Source organism: Emydura macquarii, unplaced genomic scaffold, assembly GCF_026122565.2.
Source record: "Emydura macquarii macquarii isolate MOO-44397 ecotype Brisbane River unplaced genomic scaffold, CSIRO-AGI_Emac_v2 contig_1790, whole genome shotgun sequence".
NCBI lineage: Eukaryota > Metazoa > Chordata > Testudines > Chelidae > Emydura > Emydura macquarii.
In genome coordinates, this window is record NW_027131927.1 from 808,356 (window position 1) to 815,039 (window position 6,684).

Genomic DNA, 6,684 nt, shown 5'->3' on the forward strand with positions numbered 1-6,684 from the left:
TGGCCGTGTGGCTTGGGGTGTATTTATGTGGTGTAGGATTATGTGTGGATGTACAGCTGTGTGTGTATCAGGGTGATTGTGTGGTGCAGGTTTGTGCATGTGTGGTGGATGGGATGTTTGTAGTGGAGGTTTGGGGGGTTTGTGTGTGTGGGTTTGTGTTGTGCCTGGTGTATGTGGGAGGGTGGAGATGCTGTTAGGTGTGCTGTATGGTTAGAGTGGGGGTGGAGTTATGGCTGGGTGTGGGGGGGTTGCAAGGTAGCGTGTGGCGTAGAAGTGTCTGGTATGGTGTAGGAGGGTGTGGTTGTGTGCTAAAGTTTCGGGGAAATGTAGGGGATGTCGTGTTATGTACATATGTGGTGCAGGTTTGTGCAGGGTGTGTGCTGCACGAGGTGTGCGTGTGCATGGTTGTGTGTATAGTGCAGGATGGGGGCAGGTGTGTGGGGGTGGGGGTGCAGGGTTGTGGGGGCAGGGAGGTGGGGGCTGGGGGGGTGCAGGGGTGGGAAGGGTGCAGGATTGTGGGGGCAGGGGTGTGCGTGCGGGGGGGTGCCGGGTTGTGGGTGAAAGGTAACAGCGCTGCTGGAACCACTGCTCAGGGCTCTCTGCCAGGCCGCCCGGCCGCTCCCCGCTCAGCTGTGGGCTCTGGCCTGCGTCCAGGGCCTGGCGCTCGGCCGGTAAACAAGAACAGCCAGAAGGGGAAGCTCAGTCTTGTTGCTAGGAGACAAATGTTTAGCTCTTGCAAACTGGGGCTGGGGATGAACTGGTGTCTGCAGGCCGGGGTTGGGGTGCAGAGGAGCCAAAGGGGCTGGAGGTGGGGGGTGAACAAGGGCCTGCCGGCAGGGGTAAGGGGTGGGGTGTCTGGAAGCTGTGGAGAGGAGCTTGTGGCCACTGTCAATTGGGTTGGGGGGGCAGGTGGGAGTGGATATGGGGGTCAGGCCCTTGAGCAAAATAAAATATGGGTGGGCCCCATGCAGCTCTCCTGCCAGCCCTTCTCAGCTGTCTCCCATCCCCCCTCAAATCTTCCCTCCCCCCCACTGCTCCCATTGGGCTGGGGCAACCCCAGCTGGACTTGGCTCTCACCCTGGAGGCAGGGCGCTGGCAGGGGCTGGGTCAAGAAGAGCTCCCCCAGCCGGTTTACCCAGCACCCCTGACACAGTGGTGCAGGGTGGAAATGTTGAGGCGCCAGGCTTCATTCCCAGCCAACCCTAGTGCCGATCCCTGGGTGTGGGGCGCACGGGCCAGATGTCAGGATGGGAGCAGTGGCATCTGCAGGGGCCCCCTTGCCCCAGAAAGGGCCACTTGGCTACTCCTGGGGCTCGACCCTCCCCGGATGGCCCCCGGGCAGGTGCATCCCTTCCCTTGGTTCCTAGAGGGAATTCCTGGGGATTTCTTGGCTGCAGGTCCGCATTCCTCACAGCTGGCTGCCTGGCCCGGGTCACATGCGCCACCCGCTTACACAACCACCCGCTGGCGAGCGCTGAACCCGCCCTTGTATTTGTTTGCTGCCTGGATGGGAGGCCCCGGTGGGTCGCTAAGGGAGTTGCATGGGGCTGGCTGGCTGCTGTGTGTCAAAATACTGCACGGCTAGAGGGATCAGATCACAAGGCTCTGCACGCCAGAGCTGAGGCTCCCTCAGACGGAGCCAGTGCTGGGGTGGGGAGTGGGGTGCAGGCCAAACCTCGCCCCATAGCCAGAACACAAGCTGGGATTTGGGCTGAGATGAACCTTGTTGGAGGCCCTGGCGAGGGAGTGCTGAGGAATTCTGCGGGCTGGCCGGCTTGCTCTGGGTTGCGGGCTCATCGGATTTGTGAATTTCACCCTCTCCTCCCTCATCCTCCTGGGGGAGGCAGTTTCACTTCTCCAAGCTGGCAGCTGGAAGGACGCAGGCACCAGCCACATGCCACGGCAGATGGTGGGGCAGAGCGACTCGAGCGCACGGCCAGGCTGCAGGCTGGGGGGTGCAGAGAGTCCTTTGCCGGGCTGGGTCATGGGCCGGGCAGGAGCTGGACCGGTAAGAAATTTGGGGCACGGCCAGCACTGGACAGGGCCCCAGATTCTCAGCTTTCGTGGAGCAACTGTTGGGCCAGGCAGTTCCAAAGTGATTCTGGAAACCTGGCCTGAGACCCCTCAAGCTGAACGTCACAGGGCTCGGCACACGCAGGTCCCACCAGCTTCCACTCCTGTGAGATCCGGCTCAACCACAGCTCCCTGGGCTCAGGGTGGGATTTACTGGGTGGGGGCTCCCTGGCCTGGGTTATGCAGGAACTTGGTCTCTTCTGGTGTTAAAGTGGCTGGACCTCTCATTAGAGCTGGGGGGTGTAACCCAGCGGAACTGGAAACCAAGATTGTCTCAAGTTGCTTCTCCCCAACAGAGGCAGCCCGCGGTAGTGGCCACTTTTGATATTTTGCCCGCACAATCCAGCCCTTTGGGTTATGAAGAAAACCTTGAGGATGTGATCAGGGTGTAACATAGCTGGGATGATTGCTCTGGGAGGGAAAAGCTGCCCAATACAGCTCATACAGGGTTAATTCTGGAGCCTAATGATGACAACCATGTTAACTCTTCCACTGCTGCTCAAAGCACAAGAGAGTGAAGCTGGTATTACCAGTCAGCTACAAATGACGTCTCATTTTGGTGCCTTGCATGGGTGGGATATACAACAACATCGCTGCTTTATTGTCTTGTGTGTGATGCCAGAGTCCAGCCAGCTGTGTCTGGAGATCAGTGCTGTGACCCATTTCTCATTATGCCCAGAAGCTACAGGCTGCGGGGCCAATGGGAGGAGAGGGAGGTTTGCATTGATTTGCAGGGTTTTAAAGGCAAAATCTTGCTGATTTTTAGAGGTAAAAATTGTTTCTCATCTGGGTTTAGAAACCTGGTTCCCTTGGATTCTCTGCGAACAAAGCTGGGAGCCTCTCCCTGGGCTTCATGGAGGCACGTGCTTGGAGCTGTACGTTCCCGACTCATTATAGCCTGCACAGAGTGCATGACATAGCCCCAGCCCAGGTCGGGGGAGAGGATGGTGAGGTGGTCCTGGGGAGACACAGCAGAGCCCAGGGAGGGGAGATGAGGCAAAGGGGAAGGAGAAGTGCTGCTAGCATGGCCCAGGCAGTGCTCTCCCTCCAGTCCCCAAGAGGGCTGGAGCTGTGCTCTGACTGCTGGCCAGGGATGCACAGGAGGCAAGTTTGATCTTCAGACCCTAAATTTGGGGAGGCAGTTTAAAGGGGAACAGGTAGAAGTGGGGTAGTGATCTCCCAGAAAACACCATCCCGGCCACTATGGATGTAGAAACTCCCTACACCAACATTCCACACAAAGATGGACTACAAGCCATCAGGAACATTTTCCCTGATGATGATATGTCACACCTGGCAGCTGAACTGTGTGACTTTGTCCTGACCCACAACTACTTCAGATTTAGAGACAATCTATACCTTCAAGTCAGTGGCACAGCTATGGGCACCTGCATGGCCCCACAGTATGCCAACATTTTTATGGCTGACCTCGAACACCGCTTCCTCAACACTCGTCCCCAAACACCTCTGCTTTACCTACGCTACATTGATGACATTTTCATCATCTGGACCCACGGGAAAGAGTCCCTGGAAGAATTCCACTGGGATTTCAATAATTTCCACCCCACCATCAACCTCTGCCTGGACCAGTCCACACAAGAAATCCACTTCCTGGACACTACAATACAAATAAAGGATGGTCACATTAATACCACCCTATACTAAAAACCAACTGACCACAATACATACCTTCATGCCTCCAGCTTCTACCCTGGACACATCACACGATCCATTGTCTACAGCCACGCCTTAAAATACAACCGGATTTGCTCCGATCCCTCAGACAGAGACAAACACCTACAGGATCTCCATAAAACATTCTTAAAACTACAATACCCACCTGGAGAGGTGAAGAAACAAATTGACAGAGCCAGACGGGTACCCCGAAGTCACCTAGTACAGGACAGACCCAACAAAGAAAACAACAGAACACCACTGGACATCACCTACAGCCCCCAGCTAAAATCTCTCCAGCACGTCATTAAGGATCTATAATCTATTTTAGCAGATGATCCCTCTCACTCAAGCCGTGGGAGGCAGACCTGTCCTTGTTTACAGACAGCCCCCCAACCTGAAGCAAATACTCACCACCAGCAACAGTACACCCTACAAGAAGAACACTAACCCAGGAACCTATCCCTGCAACAAACCCCCTTGCCAGCTCTGCCCACACATCGAATCTAGTGATTCGTCCCCTGTCATCCAGTCCCGGTTTCTGACAGAGGTTTAGGGGGACACCCGGAGCATGGGGTTGCGTCTCTGACCATCTTGGCTAATAGCCATTGAGGGATCGGTCCTCCATGCGCTTATCTCATTCTTTTTTTAACCCAATTATAGTTTTGGCCTCCACAACATCCCCTGGCAGCGAGTTCCACAGGTTGATTGTGTGTTGTGTGAAGTACTTCCTAACGTTTGTTTTAAATCTGCTGCCTATTAATTTCCTCAGGTGACCCTAGTTCTTGTGTATGTGAAGGGGTGAATAACACATCCCTATTCACGTTCTCCACATCAGTCATGATTTTATGGACCTCTTTCATATTCCCCCTTAGTCGTCTCTTTTCCGAGATGAACAGTCCCAATCTTTTTAATCTCTCTTCATATGGAAGCTGTTCCATCCCCGTAATCATTTTTAATTGCCCTTCTCTGCACCTTTTCCAATTCTAATATCTCTTTTTTTGAGATGCGGTGACCAGAACTGCACACACTATTCCAGGTGTGAGCATATCATGGATTGATATAGTGGCATTATTTTCTGTTTTATCCCTTTCCTAATGGTTCCTAACATTTTGTTAACTTGTTTGATGGCTGCTGCACATTGAGCAGATTTTGTCAGGGAACTATCCACGCTGACTCCAAGATCTCTTTCTTGATTGGTAACAGCTAATTTAGACCCCGTCATTCTGTATGTATAGTTGGGATTATGTTTTCCAATGTGAATTACTTTCCATTTATCAACATTGAATTGCATCAGCTATTTCATTGCCCAGCCACCCAGTTTAGTGAGATCCCTTTGTAATTCTTTCAGAGTCATCTTTGGACTTAACTATCTTGAATAATTTTGTATTGCCTGCAAATTTTGTCACCTCATTGTTCACCCCTTTTTCCAGATCATTTATGAATGTGTTGAACAGCACTGGTCCCAGTACAGATCCCTGAGGGACGCCACTATTTACCTCTCTCCATTCTGAAAATTAATCATTTGCTCCTACCGTTTATTTCCTGTCTTTTAACCAGTTACTGATCCAGGAGAAGACCTTGCTTCTTATCCCATGACTGCTTACTTCGCTTAAGAGCCTTTGGTAAGGGACCTTTTCAAAGGTTTTCTGAAAGTCCAAGTAAACTATATCCACCGGATCACCTAGTCCACATATTTATTGACCCCCTCAAAGAATTCTAGTGTTGATGGGGCATGGTTTCTCTTTACAAAAGCCATGTTGACTCCTCCTCAACATAACACGTTTATCTATGAGTCTAATAATTTTGTTCTTTACTGTAGTTTCAACCAGTTGGCCTGGTACTGAAGTTAGGCTCACCGACCTGGAATTGCTAGGATCTTATCAGGAGCCCTTTTTTTTTTAAATTGGCATCCTATTAGCTATCCTCCAGTCATCTGGGCCAGCAGCTGATTTCAGCGATAAGTTACATAGCATAGTTAGTAGTTCTGCCATTTCACACTGGAGTTTCTTCAGAACTCTTGGGTGGATGCCATTTGCTCCTGGTGACTTATTACTGTTTAATATCAATTTCTTTCAAAACCTCCTCTCTTGACACCTCAGTCTGGGGCAGTTCCTCAGATCTGTCACCTAAAAAGAAGGGCTCAGGTGTGGGAATCTCCTTCACGTCCTCACTTAGCTTCTCCACAACGGCCTTGACTTCCCTGAGTGCTCCTTTAGCACCTCGGTCGTCCCTTGGCCCCACTGATTGTTTGGCAGCTTCCTGTTTTTGATATAACTAATTTTTTTTTTTGTGGTTAGCTTTTGTGTCCTTTGCTAGTTGCTCTTCCAAGCCTCCTCTGGTCTGCCCAGTTATACTTTTGCACTTGACTTGCCAGAGTTTATGCATTTTTCTATTTTCTCCACTAGGATTTGACGTCCCATTTTTAAAGGATGTCTTTTTGCTTCTAACCACATCTTTTACTCTGCTGTTTAACAATTGTGGCACTTTTTTGGCCCTCTTACTTGTTGTTCGGTTTTTTTTTATTTGGGGGATAGATTTAGCTTAAGCCTCTATTATGGTGTTTTTAAACAGTTTCCATGCAGTTTACAGCCATTGTATTTTTATGACTGGTGTTTTTAATTTGCATTTAACTAGCTTCCTCATTTTTGTGTCGTTCCCTTATAGTTAAACGCTACTATGGTGGGGCTTTCTGGCATTTTCCTCTCTCCAAGTATGGTACATTTAATTACATTATGGGCACTGTTATTGAGTGGTTCAGCTATATTCTCCTCTTGGACCAGATCCTGTGCACCACTTAGGATTAAATCAAGAATTGCCTCTCCCTTTGTGGGTTCCAGGACTAGCTGCTCCAAGAAGCAGTCATTTTGGGTGTCTAGAAATTTTCTCTCTGCCTCCCTTCCTGAGGCGACATGTTCCAGTCAACGTGGGAGTAGT

General features: G+C 50.8%; 1 long non-coding RNA gene across 1 annotated transcript in view; it reads left to right on the plus strand.

The window, feature by feature from the left end:
- Positions 1-5,718, plus strand: part of LOC137158718 (uncharacterized) — a 22,261-nt gene extending 16,543 nt beyond the window's left edge. The window contains exon 4 of the long non-coding RNA XR_010921469.1: positions 5,308-5,718. This is a non-coding gene — a long non-coding RNA (uncharacterized lncRNA). The remainder of the gene's footprint in view (positions 1-5,307) is intronic.
- Positions 5,719-6,684: the final 966 nt, after the last annotated feature.